The sequence below is a fragment of the Triticum dicoccoides genome, chromosome 1A, assembly GCF_002162155.2.
Source record: "Triticum dicoccoides isolate Atlit2015 ecotype Zavitan chromosome 1A, WEW_v2.0, whole genome shotgun sequence".
Classification (NCBI taxonomy): domain Eukaryota; kingdom Viridiplantae; phylum Streptophyta; class Magnoliopsida; order Poales; family Poaceae; genus Triticum; species Triticum dicoccoides.
This window is the reverse complement of record NC_041380.1, coordinates 124,029,894-124,054,287: the sequence shown is the minus strand read 5'-3', so window position 1 is coordinate 124,054,287 and position 24,394 is coordinate 124,029,894. Positions and strand designations below refer to the sequence as shown.

The window sequence follows — 24,394 nt, the reverse complement described above, 5'->3', positions numbered from 1 at the left end:
ATAAATGAAGCTGATAGGTGTGTGTACTATCGCCATGGTGGGGGCAATAGTGTTACTTTGTGCTTGTATGTTGACGACATACTAATTTTCGGCACAAGCATGATTGTGATAAATGAGGTCAAGTCTTTTCTATCGAAATGTTTCGATATGAAAGATCTGAGAGAAGCTTATGTGATCCTGAACATTAAGCTTATTAAGGATGAGAGTGAGATTACGCTAACGCAATCACACTATGTTGAGAAGGTCTTGAGCCATTTCGGCTTTAATGATAGCAAGACTTCTCCAACACCTTATGATCCCAGTGTGACTCTACGAAAGAACAAGAAAACAGCGAGAGATCAATTGGGATACTCTCAAATTGTTGGTTCACTCATGTACCTTGCGAGTGCAACGAGGCCTGATATCTCTTTTGCTGTGAGCAAGTTGAGCAGGTTCATGTCAAACCCGGGTAATGATCATTGGCATGCACTTGAAAGGGTCATGCACTATCTAAACGGTACGACGAGCTATGGGATTCACTATTCAGGGCACCCTGCTGTGCTTGAAGGATATAGTGATTCGAACTGGATATCGGACGTTGATGAACTCTACGCCACAAGTGGATATGCATTTCTTCTTGGAGGTGGCGCAGTGTCATGGAGGTCTTGTAAACAGACCATATTGACGAGGTCAACCATGGAAGCAGAACTTACTGCTTTAGATACAGCCACTGTTGAAGCAGAATGGCTGCGTGAGCTCTTGATGGACTTTCCGGTGGTTGAGAAACCTGTACCGACCATTCTCATGAACTGTGGCAATCAAATAGTGACTGCCAAAGTGAACAGTTCTAAGTATAATGCGAAGTCATCAAGACACGTTAAAAGACGATTGAAGTCTGTCAGGAAATTGAGAAACTCCGGAGTAATTACTGTTACGTATATTCAAACAGAAAAAACCTGGTAGATCCCTTTACAAAGGGACTATCACGTAATGTAATAGAAAATGCATCGAGGGAGATGTGTATGAGACCCGTGAGTGTCACACCATAGTGGTAACCCAACCTATGTGATCGGAGATCCCGTGAATTAGGACCTGCGAAGAACAAGCTAGTGGGTTGACTGAGGAGAGTATCTAGTAAGCCCTCTCTAAGTGAAGATGCATAACTCTCAAAGAGCTGTAAGGCAGGTTGGCAACATGCCTTAATGTGTTCATGACGACTATTGATAGCAAAGATGCTGTCCTACAGAGCATTCTTGAAAGAACACACCTATATGAGTCCGACTATAAACGTCGCAGTCTATGAGATTTGGGTGATCTCTAGTAAACTCATAAAGAGACCAGGGAGTACGACGTATATGCTCCACGCGCGGGGTAGACTACTGGCAGTCAGGTACTGGTTATGACTTTGAGTGAAGTCTGTTGGCACAAAACTTGCAATTCAAGGCATAGTCCATTGTTCAAGTTGCTAATAGATGTAGCTTAAGGCTCTAGGCGGAAGTTCAACTTAATAGTCTCTGCTGAAACACTGATATATAAACAAGTAGCGAGGATTGACAAATCTTCAAATGGGCATTTGAGATCTGATGGGGGATTGTTAGAATATTGGGCCCATTTATGGGGCAGCCCAATAGGCAATTTTTGAAATCTCAAAGGCCCATGTGTGTGAGCAAGTGGTGGAAGTGGGAAGTTTAGTCCCACCCTGAAAGTTGAAGGAGTTGCACACCACCTTATAAGGTGGAGTGTTGTAGCACTTGCAAGTGAGTGATAATAAGAGAGCCTCTCGCGCGCTCCTCCTCCTCCGCCGCCGCCGCTCGCTCGTCTCGACATGTCGCGATCGCGTTTCGTGAATCGAGCCTCAAGCCGAGACAAATTCTGTCTTTATTTTTGCTGCTTAGGAAAACTGAGTCTAGAGTCGTGACGGATGCGTCACAGCCTAGTCGGTTCGGGTCACTCCCGCAATCGACTCGGACGTGCGACGTGGGACTCCCACGTTGCACCCGTTAGGGTTTTCCAAACCGCTATATAAAGACATGACGCGGGCGCCGCAACACACAGAAAACCAATCTAGGTTTTGCCACCGCCTCGTTTCTTGCACCGCCACCGTAGTTCACCCCATCCCGAGCGTCGGCGTGCACCGACGAACGGGGGAGCAGGTCTCTGGAACCACTCGCCTTTGTGATCCTGTACGAGAGAGGGCGAATAAGGTTTTTGGGAAGCGCCACGCGTGCGACTGCTCGTTGTCTTCATCACGGCTCGCCTACCGTCCAGGTCAGGCGATCTTGCTTGTCGTCGTCTGCAACGTCGTCTTCTGCGACCGTTCGTCGCCAACGTCGTCATCAACAACATCGCTGCTTCAACGGCTACCTCATCTGCAAACGATCGGTATAACTGCATTGTCCCATCTCGTTGGTTAAACATGTTTGTCAGTGTCATGTTTTGCGATGTTGTGCTGCATCTGTTCATGTTGCCTAGTGCTTCCAGTATGCTTGAGATTCACATGTTAGTAGCAATTTTCGTCATGCTTAATATTCTGGAATTAATCATGGAAATTAAGCCTAATTATTTAACATTTTTTCTAAAAGGAGATTATATATTCTCCTGCCTCTGCATCAAAATGATGCATGCGGCCATCTTATTAACAGAGGCTAGATGCTATGTCGTGAAATATCTCGTGAAAAAAATATCTTCCGAAATCTTGTTAGAGAATATGGTGTTTAATCCGGTTAAAATATCTCGTGAACAAAATAGGATTGCACATTGCTTAGCAAACTATGGTCCTAGTTGGAATAACAATGCATGCTGGCTTAACCAACCTTCCTCTTTTATAGCTAAACTTCTCATGAACGATTTGTACCCGTGTGATTTTGGAGTAAATATCCTATGTTTCCTCAGAAAAAAGAGAGAATACCTTATATTATCATTCAACACTTTAGCAATATGTCAGTCAACTAGATTTTGAGTCTGTCAACTTCTTGGTCGTTGATTTTTGCTTTGAGATTCGTGTTGCATTTTTCCTGACATGTGTTGTCTGTTGCACTCTGAAAATTGTTAGCCCATTTTGGTCGTAGCTACACACAATCTATGACTGGTCATTGTTTGGCCAGTTTGTGATAAGCATCAAGCCAAGCACCAAATGTGTTATCACTGGCGCGTCTCACATGGCTAATGAGTGCTAGCTAGTGCTCATCACTGACGCAATGGTCATTAGACGGTCAATGATGAGGGGTTAGTGCTATTCAGATCTGTATGGTAGTGAGCCCTAGTCGCTGCCGGAGTTAATCTTCTTGTCCCCTCGCCCACGGTTGCCATCTTGGCGTTGAGAGGTGCAGTCTTCGTTAACTTCTAGAGGTAGCTGTGGAGTTTTTAAAAAAAAAAGAAATTACTCCGGTTCTTTGTGGCGGTGCCATAGAGCCCGAGAGGTATGTGTCCTTGCGGATCCAATTATTCGAATCTGGTGAGTTTTATGTGTTATGTTGTTTTTGTTGGTTTGGTTATTTATGAAGTTGGAATCTTTTCTTGATGTTACGATGAAAATTTTGTTGTTCAACGACCTGCATTTTTAGTCAATCATCTCCAACCCAAGTATGTTCATTGCTCATGGTCCCATCTTTTAGAATGGGCTAGCAACGGACTTTTAGGAACTTGTCTGCAGGTGAATTAGCGGCAATATCGTTGCTCCAATCCAACTGCATCTCTTTACTGAGTTTTGTATATATGACTCATATGTCACATCCATGTAAAAAAAAACTGATGACAAATACAATGAATCAAAGTGAGTGAGCATGCAGATACTCCTTCCGGTCCTTTTTACTTTGCATATTAGAATTGTCTGAAGTCAAACTTCGTAAAATTTGATCATATTTATATAAAAAATACTAACATTTATGATACTAAAGTTATACAATATATGAAAATTAAATTTATGACATATTTAATGATATTGGTTTCACATTGTGAATGTTGGTATTTATTTCTATAAAGTTGGTTAAACTTTATAAAGTTTGACTTCAGACAAATTTTATATGTGGACTAAAAAAAGAACGAAGAGAGTACAACTTTTTCAAGCATGATCACTAAAATTTTCAATTCCTTCAAACAATCACGGTGTGCATCTAATTGAAACACATTTTCCTTTACAAATGCACCGCACACGGCAACACGAGCAGCCTGCCTAGTCAAAAAGTGTAGTTAGATGCCTTAGCAGGAGAACGTCCACGTGCCGACGTGCGGCATGGATTAATTTAGCCGGAACTGCTCTACTCCCTGTCGCTGTCTTAGTTAGGCTTAAGCTTTTAGGCGCACCGCGCACCCAATCCTTCGTCTCGCCTCCGCCGTCCACGAATTGAGCAGAGGATGCGAGTTGGTCTTCAACGTGGCACAGGCCGTGTGCCTGTTGGCGGCCTCCGTGAAGTGCACTCCGTCCCAGGACACGTACTCGGGCGGGTCGGCGCACGCCGCCGTCCCGGCCGCGCCGCAGAACGCCGTCATGTTGAAGTTGTACGCGCCGCTCCCGCCGCAGCACGCCGCCAGCGGCTCATCCCTGAACCCTGAGACCGACGGAGAAGACGAGGTCAGGAGAAAGCTGATGATTAGCTGCTAGTGGCTGATGATTACTGGCGCATTCATGCGTACCGTATTTCCGGGGCGACGCGATGAGGTCGGCGACGGCGCCGTAGAGGTCGGCGTAGAGGATGGTTGTCCCCGGGTGCGCTCGCCGGAGCTCTCCGAGCATGCCGTTCAGCGCGCGGTTGTGCAGCTCCGCGAGGTCGTTGAGAGACTTGATGCAGCCGGACGCCGGGTCGTGGTCGCCGCTCTGGTAGAGGGCGAGCAGATGTGGGTCGCAGCCGAGCGGTATCATCCCCGGAATCAGTACGGTCCTCGCTCCGGCGGCGAGCACCTCCTGATATCTTCATTCACTTTATTTTGACTGACTGATACTCCGTATATCAGTGGTCATCTTTGCCTCCGTTTCAAAAAAGAAAAGAAAATATCAGTGGTCACGGGAGTGTGCTGGCTTACGGCCACGACTGAACGGACGGCGCCGACGATGTGCGGCACGAAGGTCCGCGCCTCCCGGACGGTGGTGTTACCGGCGAACGCGACGAGGTAATCGTTTACTCCAATCTCACCGACGATGAAGAGCGAGCTCGCCATGATCCTTGTACGGTCTGTTAGTACAAGGTGACGATGCACCCATCATGAAAAAGACAAGATTATTGAATCGACCAGTCTGCAGGGAGAGCCTGTACACAACACCATGCATGCATGCAGCCATGTGTATATGTCACAATAATAAAGATATAGCCCGCGTGTTTTTCCTCAAAAAATCGCTAGAAAAGATAGAGCGCACGTGTAATTAAATAAGTTTGTATATATTAATAAAATAGAGTACTAGTAGAAATCAAGTTTTTCAAAAAAGGAAGACTCCCCGGCCTCTGCATCAGAATGATGCATACGGCCATCTTAATATAACGAAAAATAGGTTCAACGAGGTCTTATAATCTCAAAACGAAAGAAAGAGAGCTCACAAAGAGCCAAAATGGCCAAAAACAAACTGGCCATGAAAAGCCACAACCGCCTGGCATAAGAGAGACATAAAAACTAATTGCCTATCCTATTATATGACCGCCATTCAAACCGGTTGAACATATCCCGTGCTACCATCTCCCAGCGGGTAGATCCAGTAACCAAACGCTCCCTGGCCTCCGTCGAAGTGAGTAGCGACCACGTACGGATCAACGCAGTGACTCCGAAATAACCTACAAAAAATGAATAGTTGTTGTTCTGTTAAAGATCAAATCATTTCTGCAGTTCCATACTGCCCACAATAAAGCACAAACTCCTACTCAAATATGTCTCGTTGTTTCGGACTCAATCCCGTTAAGCCACGTTTCAAATAACGTGTTGACAGAACTCGGTGGAGTAATGTTAAATGCAATATGGACTGTCCGCCATAAGACTTTTGCTAACGGGCAATCAAGAAAGAGGTGTTTGATGGTTTCATCCTGATCACAAAAACTACACCTAGTAAATCATGTCCAATTGCGTTTTGCCAAATTGTCCTTGGTTAATATTACTTGTTGATGGACAAACCACATAAACACTTTGATTTTCAAAGGAACTTTAACAGCCCAAACATGTTTGGACCTAGGAATCGAGCTTGTATTGATAACATCAATATACATTGATTCAACAGTAAACTCTCCAGACCTAGTAAGCTTCCAACGTAATTTATTCGGTTGTTGAGTTAGTTGAACCTCCATCAGTCTACTTACTAGATGGAGCCATTCTTTTCAACGATTGCCAATTAGCATCCTTCTGAACTGAATATTAAGGGGGGCGGATTGAAGTATTGTTGCAACGAATGCCTCACGTCGTTGAACAATACGATACAGAGACAGGTATTGAATGGCAAGGGGGGTCTCTCCGAGCCAAGTATCCTCCCAAAATCGTGTATTAACACCATTGCCAATAATAAACTTTGTACTATTAAACAAGGTTAACTTGACTTTCATAAGCCCTTTCCAAAAAGGTGAGTCAGTCGGCCTTGCTGACACCTGTGACAAAGTTTTGGAGTGAAGATACTTGCTACGGAGGATCTGCGCCCAAGTGGCATCAGTCTCAGTCGATAGCTTCCACAACCACTTGCTGAGAAGACATCTGTTCTTGACCTCAAGATTCTCAATACCAAGCCCCCCTTGGCATTTTGGTCGACAGATGATATCCCATTTGGCAAGTCTGTATTTTTTTTAATTCATCGCTCTGCCAGAAAAATCGGGATCGATAGAAGTCTAGTCTTTTCCTAACTCCAACTAGGACTTCGAAGAACGACAAAAGAAACATAGGCATACTCATGAGAACCGAGTTAATCAAAATTAATCGGCCTCCGTATGACATGAGCTTGCCCTTCCAGCAACTCATTTTCTTTTCAAATCGGTCCTCGATGCACTTTCATTCTCTATTTGTCAGCTTACGATGGTGGATTGGTATACCTAAGTACGTAAAAAGTAAAGTCCCCAATTCACACCTAAACAATTGCCTACATGCCTCTTGTTCGTCATTGGCTCTACCAAAGCAGAACAATTCGCTTTTGTGAAAATTAATCTTTAACCCGGTCAATTGTTCAAATAAGCATAACACCAGCTTCATATTTCTCGCTTTGGGCAAGTCATGCTCCATAAAGATGATCGTATCATCGGCGTACTAAAGGATGGACACACCTCCATCAACTAGATAAGGTATCAAGCCACCCACCTGACCAGCCTCCTTAGCCCTTCCTATCAAAATTGCCAACATATCAACTACAATGTTGAACAGGATAGGAGACATCGGATCCCCTTGTCTCAGGCCCTTATGTGTCTGGAAGTAATGACCTATGTCGTCATTCACTCTAATTCCAACACTCCCTTTTTGCGTGAACGATTCTACCTGGCGTCGCCAGGCTTCATCAAAACCTTTCATACGCAAGGCCTGTTGAAGGAATGGCCATTTGACTTTATCGTACGCTTTCTCGAAATCCACCTTAAAAACAACTCCATCTAATTTTTTCGAGTGGATTTCGTGGAGCGTTTCATGAAGGACCACCACCCCTTCTAGGATGTTTTTGTCCGACATGAAAGCAGTTTGGAAATGCTGCACCACAGAATGCGCAATCTGTGTGAGCCTATTAGTCCCTACCTTGGTGAAGATTTTCAAAACTAACATTGAGGAGGCATATCGGTCTGAACTGCTCAATTCTCACAACTTCCATTTTCTTAGGAAGCAATGTTATTGTTCCAAAATTTAAATGAAATAACTGAAGTTGTCCAGAGAATAGATCATGGAACATTGGTAACAAATCCCCCTTAATAATATGCCAACACTTTTTATATAACTCCGCTGGAAATCCATCCGATCCTGGAGCCTTATTGTTCTTCATCTACGCAATAGCTTCAAACACCTCTTTCTCCGAGAATGGGGCAACCAAAATATCATTTTCATCAACAGTGAGTTGAGGCACATCCTCCACCCTGGACTCATTCAGGGATCCTGAACTATCCTCTGGAGGTCCAAACAACTGTTTATAGTACTCAGTAATGCATAGTTTGAGGTTATCTTGTCCTAAAATAGTTCCTTCATCTTGTTCAAGCTCGAAGATTCTCTTCTTTCTGTGTTTGCCATTAACAATCAAGTGAAAGAATTGAGTGTCCGCGTCCCCCTGGACAACCTTGCGGACCTTAGCCCACAATACCCACTTTAATTCTTCCTCGGGGGGAGAAGCTCTTTAAACCTCATCTCCGCTTCAAGTTTAGCATGAAGCTCTGTGGCTTGCAACATCGTGAATTCGGCTTTTAAATCTAGGGATTGAATAAGTGAAAGAAGCCTTTCCTTTTCAACCTTATAAATTCCACTAAGGTGCTTAGCCCACCCATGTAAGAAACTTCTCAAATGCCTAATCTTATTCTGCCAGCGCTCAACAGAAGTCCTACCTCCTGCATCCTTAGCCCATTCCCTGGCTATCAGATCCAAGAAGCCTTCACGCTCAAATCAAGCCAGCTCGAATGAAAAGCAATTTGTGTTTCCTACGTGGTTTGGCTCACCCGAGTCCACGAACAACGGTGTGTGATCAGAAATTCCGCGCGAGAGAGCCTGAATCATTACCAAAGGGAATTTCTGTTCCCACTCGACACTCGCTAGGAATCGATCCAACTTCTCAAACGTCGGGTTTGGCAAATTATTAGCCCAAGTAAATTTTCTACCAGAAAGCTCTATCTCTCTCTCAGATCCAGGCTTTCAATAATGGTATTGAACATAAACGACCATCTGCCGTCGAAATTGTCATTATTCTTTTCCTCTCTCATTCTAATGATATTGAAGTCACCCCAACTAAAATCGTGAGCTGCTCGGAGCCGCAAATTCGGACAAGATCCACCAGAAACTCCGATTTAAACTCGGGCTGCACTGCACCATACACCGCCACCAGAGCCCAATTAAACCCATCAGCTTTGGACCTAACTCGAAACTTAACCACGAAGTCACCCATCACTACGCTTCGGACTTCCAACGAATCACATCTCACTCCAAGTAAGATCCCTCCCGATCTTCCTCGCGGAGGCAGGCAGTGCCAATCAAAATCGACACCGCCCGATAAAGTATTGAGGAACTGGGGCGCAAAATTATCTCTACCAGTTTCCGAAAGAGCAATAAAATCCAATCTATGCTCAATCAACGCATCCGCAAGAAACCTTCTTTTAGCCAAGTCTTTCAGACATCTGCTATTCCAAAAGATTCCTTTCATATTTCGTCATGGAATTTTTTAGAAGTACATATCCTAGCACTCCTGCGCACCGCCGATGCCGGATAAATTTTCCGCTTCCACTTTCATTTAGGTTTGTTCTGATCCTCCACCCGGTCCTCACAACCGGGCTCTGTGGATCTAACTACTTCACCCTCGATGGCGTCATCCTCTTCCTCTGACTCAGGAAAGGGTAGTGTAAGGTCCGCACAAAAGGTATCCAGCACCCTAACTCCCAACGCCTCTACATCGGAGTCATTCGTGGGTTTGACTGCTAAGTTTTGAATCATTTCTAAAGCGCGTTCCGCTTCGAAATCGAGTAAATCATTCACAGAATTAGAGATTTCACTAGCATTACTACCTAGTGAAACACCTAATTGATTTGCATTATTAATAGTCTCATTATCAGAAAAATGCAAAATTGAATTAGTCAGTGTTGACCGACATACCAGTGGTAACCTCAATATCACGAAGTTTGGCCGCCCGCATGGCGCACCTCTGTTGCATGTCGTCAACCTCCGGACGGTCCTGGAGCCGGCAACTCATCCGCCGCCCCTCAGAAACTGGATCCGAAATCCCTCCAAACGCGACCACCTCCTCCCGAGTGGGCCCGCCCAAAGTAAGGCCTCCAACCTCACCTCGACCATAGTGTGGAGCTGTACCCATCGAAGGCTCCACAGGAGCTGTCGTGATCAGCGAAGGAGAACTCAGAAGCCCCGCCGACGTTGACCTCGACCCAACGCCGTGGGACTTAGGCGCACCGGGGGAGAGGAGTACGTGAGCCGCCTGCCCGTACTCCCTGCCCGTCTCGGCCCTCCGGCAGGAAGGCGTCACGGGCTGGGCGGCCATAGAGGCCGTCGGAGGAGAGGAAGGAGCCACGGTCACCTGCCCATAGCCCTCTCCCCTTGGCTCAACCACCGCCGTCGGTGAGGCCACAGTCAGAGTGAACCGAGCCAAGAAGCTGTGAAACGTTCTTGAACCAGGTGGCTTGGTTTGTGAAAGAGACGGGCACGAACGGCTCAAGCCCTCTGCTCTTTAAGAAATCCGGGCCAAGCATCGTCGCTCCGCCGACGGCGAAGTTCACGCCGCGTTGAAAATCCTCCGCGCTCTTGCCGGCGAGGTACGGCGTCGGGTGAGGTACCCCCAGCGCCTCAACTGCTCCACATACCAAGCAGGGCCAGGCCAACAAAATATGGGGCCCTATGCCAAACTCTAAAACAAGGCCTGCCGCACTAGAAAAATAGACCTATAATAGTAATATATAGGCTATAATGTGTTACATAGAAATATAATATATCAAGAATCACACTTATTCATTGAAAAACTTGTTTTCAGCTCAAATTACTTTTCTACCGCGCAGCAGGGGCGGTAAGCAATCTTCAAAAACAAAGTGTAACTACTTTTCTAGATGAAATCTTAGCACACAAACAACACATGAATTATGGCATTAAATTGAAACAAAATAACCTGAAGGATTGAGTTAGGTATGCGATCCCCTTGCTGACTTTGCCCTTGGACCACTCTGTTGCTAGGAAATCCCCGGGTTAACCCTTTTCCCTTCAAGTTTATGGAGAATAGGGTTATAAGAAGACTACGGAGTCAAATTGACTGAAGAAAAATAGATTAACCCGGGGATTATAGAAAGAGGATTTTGTCTATCATTGAAACTTGAGGAGAAATGTGTTGGGAATGAGCAAATCGTGATCTCCTCCTCTTGTTGGAACTGTCACGGTCACTAATCGATCCGACGATTCCATTTTCAATCCAGCGGTGGCCTGAGGAGCGTCACCGGCGACGCGACGATTCCGCTTCCTGTAGGCTATGGCGACGTAGTCGCGAAGTCTTAGTCGACTGACCAGCTGTTCAATCCAGATGCTATACGATTCGCGCAAGCGTACATGAAAATCACCCGCGCGTGCTTTCTTTTCAGACTAGCTGGTTCGGCGGCCCGTTTATTTATTCTTTGTTTGTTGTTGGGGCTGGGCTGCGTGATGGGACGGCCGTTGTCAGCTGGGCTTTTTTCATATTGTTTTTTCCAGTGATAATTTTGCCTGCAGCGGTAGGGAGACACTACTACGGCGGCTTTCCTCATTCTTCCACAAATACATTCCTTTTGTGCTGGATCCATTCAAATCAGAAAAAGGAAAAACAGGGCTGACCATCCGTACTCTCATTGTCCATTCTTTCTGTTAGTGTTCTTCAATGATTCATTTTCCCCAAATATACATTTAACTTGATACTTACCCCTAAAAAAACTTGATACAAAACTATTTTTCTCTATTTTGTTAGAAAAACTATTTTTCTCTTTTTTGTTAGACAAACTATTTTTATTTTTGTTTCATTTTTTGTTTTCTTCTCATTTTATTTTTACTTTAATTTGTTTTTTCTTTTTTTCTTTTTTACCAAACTAGTTTGAATTTTTTTGACATTTCCTCGGTGGACAGAGAATTAGCTAAAACTCAGTCGATTTGGCAGATGTGGATTCCGGTCGTCGGGTTCGTGTATTGTTGACGGATGTGTTTTGTTTACGGCCTAGTTAATGCTTTGTCGTGTTGGCTTTTCTCTTTCTCAGGATGGGTTTTTATTTCACGCTTTTTGAAACAAGTGAGAAGGAGGGGCTAGTTCAATTCGCCCTGCATCGTTGTCTTGCTCCTCATTTTTCCTCTCTTCCTTTCAATAAGTGGTGTTCTTTCCATAACTAATGGGCCACCGATTGTCAAACTCGTCAGGACGGGGGAGGGTGATATCGACCCCTGCGCATGTTTGTCTCCATCAACTTGAAAAAAAAATTGGTACATAGAGCAAAGATGACTATTTTGTCTAAGCCTAGTTGTCTTTTTTAACTTAGTTTTTTTTCTACTTTTATAATTATTAGTCATTGACCAACTGTATATGCCCCAACTTATGTGCATTTGTAAGTATTACAACACACACCTGACGGGCGCATTATCAACTTTTTGTTTCTTTTGTATAGAGAGATGGTGAAGTTGTTTGTCTGATACTAGGCATGCAATTGCAAGTGTTGCCCTCAACTGCAACTAACTTTGTTTTATCGAAGGACGGCTAGAGAGACAGGCAGTTGCATGTCTAACATTAGGCATGCAACTCCAAGTGTCGTCTTCGAGTGCAATTGCATGTCTACTCAAATGACTGCAACTAACATTTGTTTTAGATGAGCGGCGGGAGAGGGGCAGTTGCATATCTGAGACTAGGCATGCAACTGCAAGTGTCGCGCTTGACCGCAATTGCATGTCCCCCAACATGGTTGCAACTGGACCTTTATTTTGTCGAAGGAGGAGGGCTAGTTGCATGTCCGACACTAGGAATGCAACAGCAAGTGTCGCACCCGACCGCGACTACATGTCTTGTAACCCGACCAACACTGGATTTTTTTTGTTCTGTCGGAGGGGGCGCCGCTAGAGGGGTCGGGCCAGTTGCACGCCCGACAACAACCCCGCAACTGCAACCGCCGCACCCGGCCGCAACTATAATTTCCCCAACATGGTTGCAACTGGGCCTTTATTTTGCCGGAGGGGGCGGCGGGAGAGGGGGCGGGCCAATTGCATGTCCGACACTAGGCATGCAACTGCAAGTGTCGCACCCGACCGCAACTACATGTCTTCTAGCCCTACCGCCACTAAACTTTCTTGTTCTATCGAAGGGGGCGTCGGTAGAGGGGGCGGGCTAGTTGCAAGCCCGATAACATCCCCCCAACTGCGAGCGCCACACCCGACCGCAACTGCTTGTCCCCCAACATGGTTGCAACTGGACCTTTGTCTTGCCGAAGGCGGCGACGGGAGAGGGGGCGGGTTAGTTGCATGTCCGACACTAGGAATGCAACTGCAAGTGTCGCACCCAACTGCAACTACATGTCTTGTAACCCGACCACAAACTAAACTTTTTTATTCTGTCGGAGGGGGCGCCGCTGGAGGGAGCGGGCCAGTTGCAAGCCCGACAACAGCCCCACAACTACAAGCGCCGCACCGGACCACAACTGCATGTCCCCCAACATGGTTGCAGCTGGACCTTTGTTTTGTCAGTGTGGGCGACGGGAGAGGGGGCGGGCCAGTTGCATGTCTGACACTAGGCATGCAACTGCAAGTGTCGCACCCGAGCGCAACTACATGTCTTGTAACCCGACCGTGACTGGACTTTTTTGTTCTGACGATGAGGCATGCCAGTTGCAAGCCCGACAACAACCCGGCAACTGCAAGGGCCGCACCGGACCGCAATTGCATGTCCTCCAACATTGGTTGCAACTGGACATTTGTTTTGTCAGAGGGGGCAGCGAGAGAGGGGGCGGGCCAATTGCATGTCAGACAGTAGGAATGCAACTTCAAGTGTGGATCCTGGCTACAACTGCATTTTTTCAACACGACTGCAACTTAGTGGCGTTCTGCCATTTTTTTATGAAAAAACTATTGCACGCCATATCTCAACGGTAACTACATGGTGTAACATGACCCATAATAAGGGATACAAGTACCAACAACTAGCCGCTCCCTACACCTTCATTATCTTTTCAAATACACATTGAATATTTTAAAATATATGGTAAATATTTTTAAATCTTTTTGAATATTTTTATAATTACACAACTATTTTCTCAATATACTATGGATGTTTTTGAAATGTACAAACACTTTTTCTGAAGTATAACGACGAATGCAAAAATGTGCTTCCTTTTTTTGGTGAACATGTAACTAAAAATGAAATATAATAAAAGCATTGAACAAATAACAGGAAAAATTAAATCAGAAAACCCAGGAAACAGAACAGAAAGCTAGACAACACGCAAAAAAAGAGAACAAAAATGATACATATGTGCACATTAGTCGGACACATATAGTTGCTTATCTGTCGATCACGGGCAACTAAATTGTCTTCTTCTTTTCATTTTGTTTGTTTTTCTATTTATTTTCTTTGTTACATTAAAGATTTCTTTATCATTTAAAAATATAAATAATATTTTTTAAATAATAAATAAAGGAAAAATAACAAGATGAAAAGAAAAGAAGGAACAGAGCATTAGCAACGGTAGCGTAAAAACAATACGAACTACATCATGCTGTATAGCAATACACCTAATGAAACAATGTTCTAGCGATCCAGTAAAAATCACAAATAATAAAAAGGAGAAAACAATACAGCCCAACAACAGCCCACGTGGTAAGGCAACAGAGGCCGACAAAGGCCAACAGGGAATGCGAACTCCAGCCAAGCGAACGGAAATTAACGTGTGATTAGTTTAAAGATGACGTTAGTCGATTTAAACTTCGCGAAGTCTAAATCGACTGAGACCTAGACAGATCTTTTGTGATTTTGCCTTTTAAGGTCGATCCGATTACTCCGGATGATCCCGTTTTCTATTTTTAGGGCACCTACGATCCTGTTTCCGATCGATCGATCAGGAGATCTGCGGACGCGCTGGATCGGCCCAACGCCATGAGAGGCCCATTTTGCAGGAGTAGTTTTTTTCAGAAATACATACTAGGCTTATTTAAAAATTTAGGGCCCCTGAAATTTATGGGCCCTGTGCGGGCCGCACAGTTTGTACAACTGCGGGCCCGGCCCTGGTACCAAGATCAACGTCTCACGTGAGTCAATGATCTACAAGCGTATCAATGCACTACCATACTGAAACTGTTGGTTTAGCTGGTGGTCACCGATGAAGTCCACGACGAGGCGGCCGTCGGACGCCCGGCCAGTGGGGCGCCGGAAGAAGGTCTCGCCGTAGGGCGGCCGGCTGGACGGCCCCGCGCGGGTGGCTGCGAAACGTAGCGAGTTCTCGGTGTCGGTGAGCGAGTCGCCGAAGCTGAAGATGCCGGCGGTCGCCGCCGGCGGCGCCGATGACGGGGAGAAGCGCCACCGCCACGAGGAACCGCGAAAATGGCCCCACCGTATCTCCTGTGCGTGCGTGTGTGCTATCCTTCGGTTGCTAGTACGACTTGTGTGGAGCTGTGGTTCGTTTTGTAGGCAATGTACGTCGGCAGCGACAGGGAATTGATTAATGGACACCATTCGCTTTACTTTAAGGATCTAGAAGCAGCCGCACGTGCGTGTTTGCGTTTTCAAAGGATTTTAAAGGATGGAGATGGAGAAACCGTCCGGGGATTGAAGGCCTCTCAAACGGAACTCCACTATCTCCATCGGCCACACCAGGCGCTTGGCAAGACTCGTTTTGGTTGCATCTTGTTGAACGCGACTGTACATCGACGCGCATGCCTTGCCCCGTAGACAGGCTCATCTAAAACAGTCGGCGTGCATGTAGATTTTGAAAAGAAAAATCTAGTAGAAAATAAGGATAATCCCGGCCTCTGCATCACACAACCATCTTCGTTAAAAATATCATACTAGTAATCGAGAAAAGAATTCTATGAGACCATGTCTCACACGAGACCAATCCTGATAGATGACACGTGACATTTACAAATCACAAAGTATCTGCTTTGTGATTTGTGAATGCCACATGTCATCCATCAGGACGGGTCTCACCTGCTAACCGTTAGACATGGTCTCATATAATTTTTTCCTTAATAATCGTCCGACACAAAAATAAACAAATGGAAGAAGGCACAATACAATAGGCCCACTGAAAGGATCGATATAGTTGACTAGGGGGGTGAATAGGCAACTAACAATTTTTAGATTTTCTTTACCAAATTAAATTTTGCAGCAAAGTAGGTTGTCTAGATATGCAACTAGGTGAGCAACCTATATGATGCAACAACAACAAGCACGCAAGCAAGCAAGGGATAGAACACAAAATAAGCTTGCGCAAATAAAGGTGAGAGATAACCAAAAGTGGAGTCGATGGAGACGAGGATGTGTTACCGAAATTCCTTCCCTTTGAGGGGAAGTACGTCTTCGTTGGAGCGGTGTGTAGGCATAATGCTCCCCAAGAAGCCACTAGGACCACCATATTCTTCTCACGTCCTCACACAATGCGAGATACCGTGATTCCACTATTGGTGCCCTTGGAGGCGGCAACCGAACCTTTACAAACAAGGTTGGGACAATCTCTACAACTTAATTGGAGGCTCCCAGCGACACCACGAAGCTTCACCACAATGGACTATGGCTCCGCGGTGACCTCAACCGTTTAGGATGCTCAAACACCCAAGAGTAACAAGATCCGCAAGGGATTACTAGGGAGAATCAAATTTATCTTGGTGGAAGTGTAGATCGAGGTCTTCTCAATCAATCCATAGAGAATCAACAAATTCGATTGGCTAGGGAGAGAGATCGAGCGAAAATGGAGGTTAGAGCAACAATGGAGCTTAGGGATGGAAGAGGTGGTCAACTCGGAGAAGAAGACTCCCCTTATATAGTGATAGGACAAATCCAACAGTCACCCACTTACCCAGTCCCGACATGCGGTACTACCGCGGGGCACTACGGTACTACCGCTTGCGCGGCAGGAGCTAGACCAGCCCTGTTGCGTTGAAGCAAAGAGCGGTACTACCGCTCGCCCTTGTGGTACTACCGCAAGGCAGGGTTTGTCTGGGCTGGGAAGGCACGGACGAATAAAAATACGTCCATGGCTACTTCCGTAGAGTTTCGATCTGTGCAAAAATCCGACACAGTACTACCACATACCGGGAGCGGTACTACCGCGTAGGGTGATGGAGTCACGTACCTAGGGTAGGGTCACAGACCTGATCTAAGTACCCTGCCCGAGGACACCCTTAGAAGAGATCACCTTCCGGTCGACCTACAAGGGACTCACTCGACTGACTTGAAGGACTCGACCACGAAGACTCACTCGACCACCAGAAGGTCAAGAGGCACTCTGCACTGCAACGGTCTGTAATTAAGTAGACTTTATGATAGTAAAGACACTTTATGTGGGGCGTTACCAGTAACGCCCCGGTCTTAATGTACCTTAAACCCTTCATTACGTGGGTTGGCTGGGGACCTGGCGCACTCTATATAAGCCACCCCCCTCCACAGGCAGAAGGGTTCGGCACCCTGTAACTCATATACACGTAATCCACTCGACCGCCTCCGGGCTCCGAGATGTAGGGCTTTTACTTCCTCCGAGAAGGGCCTGAACTCGTACATCTCTTGTGTTTATAACCTCTCCATAGCTAGGACCTTGCCTCTCCATACCTACCCCCCACTCTACTGTCAGGCTTAGAACCACGACAATTGGCGCCCACCGTGGGGCCGGTGTTTTAGCGATTTTGTGGAGAAGTTGCGATTCTTCCGAGTACTTTCATCATGGTGGCTGCTGGACTTTTGGTCGAGGGTCGAGAGATCCGTCTCGGTGCTCTCACCTTCGTCGCCGACGACTCCGCCTGGCTCCAGGAGGCTCCACTCGACGTCGATGCGCTCCCCGTCCATGGTGCGACGCATTTTCGCGCATGTGTCCGCGACGTTCTGCTGCGGCAACCATCAACCCCGTATCGGTCGACTCCCCCATCGGCCACCCTCCCGGTCTCCCGCCAGCGCAAGCGCTCGGGCCGGTCGAGGCTTCAGCGGTGGGTAAGGCACGCGGTGGCTCGCCAGACGGCCACCATCCAAGTTGCGGCAATCGAGCCCGACGAATCCCTCTACATCTTGTTCGATCTGTCGACTGGCTCCGTAGAGACTTCATCCGAGTGCGATAGCAGTGATCCAGCGGCGGAAATCCTGATGGTCGACGGGCCCCGCAGTCCCCCTGGCTTCGCCCGTGATGGTGGGGTAGGCGACGGAGGCGACCCCGCACGAGACCACGAAGAGTACCAGCCCGAGCCACTCGACTCTCTGCAAAGAGAGGAACTTCGCCGCAGGAACGTGGATGCCCTGCATACTCCCATCGCAGGAGAAACCCCCGAGGCTCGCGCCTTAGAGGAGGCACGTTTGGCCAACTTGGCCGAACGCGCTCGCTTGGAGAATCTTCAGCGAGCACTCGACGAGCGCGCGCGGCAACGAGTTCCCGACGCCAGTCGACGTCAACTCTTCTCGCCGACTCAGGTATATCGAACCCCAATCCAGAATTTAGCAGCTACGACCCGTATAGCAGAGTCCATCCAGCCCTCTCAGTCGGAAGCTGGCAGAGGCTTGATGCAGATCAGGGATCTGCTCCGGGCAGCAGGAGATCAGAATTCAGCCGTGTCGCAGTCGCGCAACAGAATTCACAGTCGATCCGTCGCTGGGAATACGGTTCAGTCGGCTCACAGTCCCAGATCGCCTCCGCGGCGTGAAGGACGCGAGAATCGGCGAGACCAATATGGAGACCGACACGACCGAGATGATAGGCGTCGAGTGCCCACTTCCCCTCCGAGGGGTGGGTCCTACGCTCCTCGTCAGCAAGATGACAGACGTCAGCTCAGTGCAGGGCGAAGAGTTCCAGTCGACCCCAGAGAACCAGGCTTCGACGCGCGATCCATTATCGTGCAAGGCTTGGTCGACCGGAACAGAGCCCATCGAGGTGGACCCGACAGAGATGCGCCCACGAGCAGTCGAGTGCATGTTTCTGGTCCGGAATGTTTCAGCAGAGCTATCAGAGCCGCAGTGATCCCTCCCAATTTCAGGTTGGCAACAGGAGTCAGCAAGTTCACTGGTGAGTCTAAGCCTGAAACTTGGCTTGAGGACTACCAAGTGGCGGTTCAGATTGGTGGTGGGAATGACGAGGTGGCCATGAAGCATTTGCCCCTCATGTTGGAAGGTTCTGCCAGAGCATGGTTGACTCAGTTACCTCCTAGCAGCATTTACACTTGGGAAGATCTGTCCCGAGTGTTCGTCAGAACGTTTGAAGGAACTTGCAAGCGACCGGCTGGATTGACGGAGCTGCAAGTCTGCGTGCAGAAGACCAATGAGACTCTCAGGGAGTATATTCAGAGGTGGATCACTTTGCACCATACTGTGGAGAATGTGTCTGATCATCAGGCAGTCTGCGCCTTCAAGGATGGTGTCAAGAACAGAGAATTGAGTTTGAAATTTGGTCGAACCGGTGACATGACCTTGAGTCGGATGATGGAAATTGCTACCAAGTACGCCAACGGCGAAGAAGAAGACCGACTCCGAAGCGGCAAGCACAAGCCGAGTCAGTCGGAGAAGGGAAACACCAGTCGGAAACATAAGCGGAAGGCTGAACCGGCAGCTCCTGGAGAGGCTCTGGCCGTGACTCAGGGAAAGTTTAAAGGGAAACCAAAAGGATCCTGGAACCCTAAGAAGGTAAAGAATAAAGAAGGGAATGACGTGATGGATATGCCGTGTCACATCCACACCAAGAAAGACGAAGAGGGGAATATCATTTACCCAAAGCATACCACTCGCCAATGTCGACTCCTGATCCAGCAGTTTCAAGGAAAACAGTCTAAAGACAAGGAAAAGGAGTTAGACAAGGCTGAAGACAAGGAGGACAGTGAGGAAGGATATCCGCATATCAACTCCACTCTGATGATCTTTGCAGATGCGGAAAGCAAGAGTCGATTGAAAGTCATTAACCATGAGGTGAACATGGTTAGCCCAGCAAAAGCAAATTATTTGAGATGGTCCCAAACACCCATCACATTCGACCAATCTGATCACCCGACTCATATTGCCACCCCTGGGAGGCAAGCTTTGGTGGTCGATCCAGTTGTCGAAGGCACTCAACTGACAAAAGTGCTGATGAACGGTGGTAGTGGGCTGAATTTGTTGTATGTAGACACACTGAAAGGAATGGGCATTCTGATGTCCCGACTGAGCACTAGTAACATGAGCTTTCATGGAGTTATACCAGGGAAGAAAGCCGAGTCACTCGGCCAAATAGCTCTGGACGTGGTGTTTGGTGATTCGAAACATTTTCGCAAAGAGAAGTTGACGTTTGAGGTCGTGGATTTTCAGAGTGCATATCATGCCATTTTGGGGAGACCAGCTTATGCACGGTTCATGGCTCGACCATGTTACATATACCTCAAATTGAAGATGCCCGGCCCCAAAGGAGTGATCACTGTCACCGGTGATCGGAAAAAGGCAGAAGAGTGCTTTCAGAAGGGCTCAAAGATTGCCGATTCCCAGGTGACAGCGGTCGAGTTTGAAGAATACAAGCAAAACGCAGATCCGAGTGATTTGCTGCGATCCAAGAAACCTGCCACAGAATCTGCATTTCAGTCGTCCGGTGAGACGAAGTCTGTTCACATTCACCCGACCGACCCCGACGCAGCCCCGACCCACATCTCCACAACACTCGACCCGAAATAGGAAGAAGCGCTCATCCAGTTCCTCCGTGAGAACTGGGACATTTTTGCATGGAAGCCCGCTGACATGCCATGTGTTCCCAGGGGACTGGCTGAGCATCGCCTAAGAGTCGACTCATTAGCTAAACCAGTCAAAGAGCATCTTTGACGGTCCGCCGTCCAGAAGAGAAAAGCCATTGGTGAGGAAGTGGCTCGACTGTTGGCGGCAGGATTTATCCAAGAGATATACCACTCCGAGTGGCTCGCTAATGTCGTCATGGTCCCTAAGAAGGATAAATCACTCCGAATGTGCATTGATTTCAAGCACATCAATCGGGCCTGCCCGAAAGATCATTTTCCTCTCCCTCGCATAGATCAAATTGTTGACTCGACCGCGGGATGCGAGAGATTGTCTTTTCTAGACGCCTACTCCGGGTACCACCAGATCCGTCTGTACGGACCCGACGAGGTAAAAACAGCTTTCATCACTCCATTCGGGTGCTTCTGCTATATCACCATGCCATTCGGCCTCAAGAATGCCGGAGCCACATTTATGCGAATGATTCAGAAGTGTCTACTCACTCAAATTAGTCGGAATGTGGAAGCATATATGGATGATATCGTCGTCAAGTCATGAAAAGGTTCCGACCTGCTCGCTGACCTCGCCGAAACATTTTCCAACCTCAGAAGGTATGATATCAAGCTCAATCCATCAAAATGCACATTCGGAGTTCCTGGTGGCAAGTTACTCGGTTTTCTTGTTTCCGAGCGAGGGATCGACGCTAATCCAGAAAAGATCGGCACTATTCTCCGAATGAAACGCCCTGTGCGAGTTCACGATGTCCAGAAGCTTACTGGATGCTTGGCCGCATTAAGTCGATTCATCTCACGACTCGGTGAAAAGGCATTGCCTCTTTACCGACTGATGAAGAAAGCAGACAAGTTCGAGTGGACTCCAGAAGCTGATGCAGCGTTTGCCGAGCTAAAAGCTCTGCTCTCCACCCAGCCGGTGCTTGCTGCCCCAATCAGCAAAGAGCCTCTGTTGCTTTATATTGCAGCCACAGGACAAGTCGTCAGTACAGTGCTTACGGTCGAGCGGGAAGAAGAAGGAAAAGCTTTCAAAGTTCAGCGTCCAGTGTATTATTTGTCTGAAGTCTTGACTCCATCCAAGCAGAGATATCCTCATTATCAGAAGCTTGTGTATGGAATATACATGACCACAAAGAAGGTTGCTCATTATTTCTCTAATCATTCCATCATAGTCGTCAGCGACGCTCCACTATCAGAGATTTTGCACAACAGAGATGCAACTGGTCGAGTGGCGAAATGGGCGATTGAACTTCTTCCCCTTGATATCAAGTTTGAGGCAAAGAAAGCCATTAAGTCCCAGGCAATAGCAGATTTCCTCGCCGAGTGGATTGAACAGCAGCAGCCGACTGAAGTTCACTCGGAGCATTGGACCATGTTTTTTGATGGCTCTAAGATGTTGAATGGTTCCGGTGCTGGGGTTGTCCTGGTTTCCCCCAGAGGAGATACGCTCAGATATGTGCTCCAGATTCACTTTGATTCCTCCAACAATGAGGCAGAGTATGATGCCCTCTTATACGGATTGCGCATGGCCATTTCACTCGGCGTCCGTCGCCTGATGGTCTATGGCGACTCAGATTTAGTGGTCAACCAAGTGATGAAGGAGTGGGACGTGAGAAGCCCAGTCATGACTGGATACTGCAGTGCAGTGAGGAAGCTGGAAAAGAAGTTCGAGGGGTTGGAGCTCCATCATATACCCCGACTGAAAAATCAAGCAGCTGATGATCTAGCAAAGATAGGTTCCAAGAGAGGAGCCATTCCGAGTGGTGTGTTCTTGGAGCATATACACACTCCGTCAGTCAAAGAAGATCCTTTCACCGAAGAAGCTCCACAGCCCAAGAGTGCCACAGATCCGACTGAGGTTGAAGTCCCAGCAGTAGTCGACTTGGTCATGGAGGTCTTGGTGGTCATTCCCGACTGGACAGTTCCGTATATCGCGTATATCCTGAGAAAAGAGCTCCCGGAGGATGAGGAAGAGGCTCGACAGGTCGTCCGTCGATCTAAAGCCTTTACCGTAATCAAAGGACAGCTGTATAGAGAAAGCGCGACTGGAGTTGGTCAGAAGTGCATAACACCAGAAGAAGGTCGAATCATCCTTAATGATATCCACTCGGGAACCTGTGGTCATCATGCGTCCTCTCGGACCATCGTGGCCAAAGCATACCGAGCCGGATTTTACTGGCCAAAGGCGAATGAGATGGCAAAGGAAATAGTGGATAAGTGCGAGGGATGTCAGTTCTACTCTAATATGTCGCACAAGCCTGCATCAGCTCTGAAGACCATTCCACTCGTCTGGCCTTTCGCAGTATGGGGGTTGGACATGGTCGGTCCTTTGAGAATAGGGCGAAGTGGCTTCACGCATGTACTGGTGGCAGTCGACAAGTTCACCAAGTGGATTGAGGCTAAACCAATCAAGAACCTTGACGCCGGTGCTGCTGTTAGCTTCATCAGGGAACTGATATTCAGATATGGAGTCCCGCACAGCATCATTACGGATAATGGGTCGAACTTTGACTCGGAAGAATTCAGGGATTTCTGCAACTCTCAAGGCACACGAGTCGACTACGCTTCGGTCGCCCATCCGCAGACGAATGGACAAGCAGAGCGAGCCAATGGCCTGATTCTCAAGGGATTGAAACCCCGACTGATGCATGATCTCAAGCATGCAGCTGGAGCTTGGGTCGACGAACTTCCCTCGGTGCTTTGGGGACTGCGGACCACACCTAATCGGTCGACCGGAAGAACTCCATTCTTCTTGGTCTACGGAGCTGAAGCAGTCTTGCCGAGTGATCTTCTCCACAATGCTCCTCGAGTTGAAATCTACAACGAAGCAGAAGCTGAACAAGCGCGGCAGGACGCAGTCGACCTTTTAGAGGAAGAAAGGGAGATGGCTCTGATCCGGTCGACCATCTACCAACAAGATTTGCGTCGTTTCCACGCCAGAAATGTGAGGGGTCGAGCCTTCCAGGAAGGAGATTTAGTTCTTCGAGTGGATCAGAAGAAACAACACAAGCTTGCTCCTTCTTGGGAAGGACCCTTCATCGTCACCAAAGTTCTCCACAACGGGGCGTACCGTCTTTACAACGTCGAACATAATATCGACGAGCCCCGAGCTTGGAACGCGGAACTACTCCGCCCATTTTACACTTAAGTTTATCACTCGGATGAGTTGCAATAAAGTACTTCTGTAGTTCATGGATCTCAAAATAATAGTGTCATAGTTCCTCCATAATTTCTGTCACTTTTTATTTTGTCCAATAAAATTTTCCCCTCAGTGGGTGACTTAGCCGCGAATCCGTTTCGCCTAAGTTTGTAAAAATCCTACCGAGTGGTGAGCCAGACTCCCACTCGGAGGCTTAGCTGCGAATCCGTTTTGCCTAAGATTAAATAAAATCCTACCGAGTGGTAAGCCAGACTTCCACTCGGAGGCTTAGCTGCAGTCCAAGTACTCGCCTAAGTTATGAAAATCCTACCGAGTGGTAAGCCAGACTTCCACTCGGGGGCTTAGCTGCAGTCCAAGTACTCGCCTAAGTTATGAAAATCCTACCGAGTGGTAAGCCAGACTTCCACTCGGGGGCTTAGCTGCAGCCCAGCGCTCGCCTAAGTTATCAAAATCCTACCGAGTGAAGAGCAAACCTCTCACTCGGGGGCTTAGCTGCAGCCCAGTGCTCGCCTAAGATATAGAAATCCTACCGAGTGAAGAGCAAACCTCTCACTCGGGGGCTTAGCTACAGCCCAGCACTCGCCTAAGTTATCAAAATCCTACCGAGTGAAGAGCAAACCTCTCACTCGGGGGCTTAGCTGCAGCGCAGTGCTCGCCTAAGATATAGAAATCCTACCGAGTGAAGAGCAAACCTCTCACTCGGAGGCTTAGCTGCAGCCCAGCGCTCGCCTAAGTTATCAAAAT

At 47.5% G+C, this 24,394-nt stretch overlaps 1 pseudogene; it reads right to left on the bottom strand.

Moving 5' to 3' along the window:
• Nucleotides 1-4,026: 4,026 nt before the first annotated feature.
• Nucleotides 4,027-15,274, bottom strand: LOC119352021 (annotated as a pseudogene).
• Between the last annotated feature and the right edge of the window lie 9,120 nt (nt 15,275-24,394).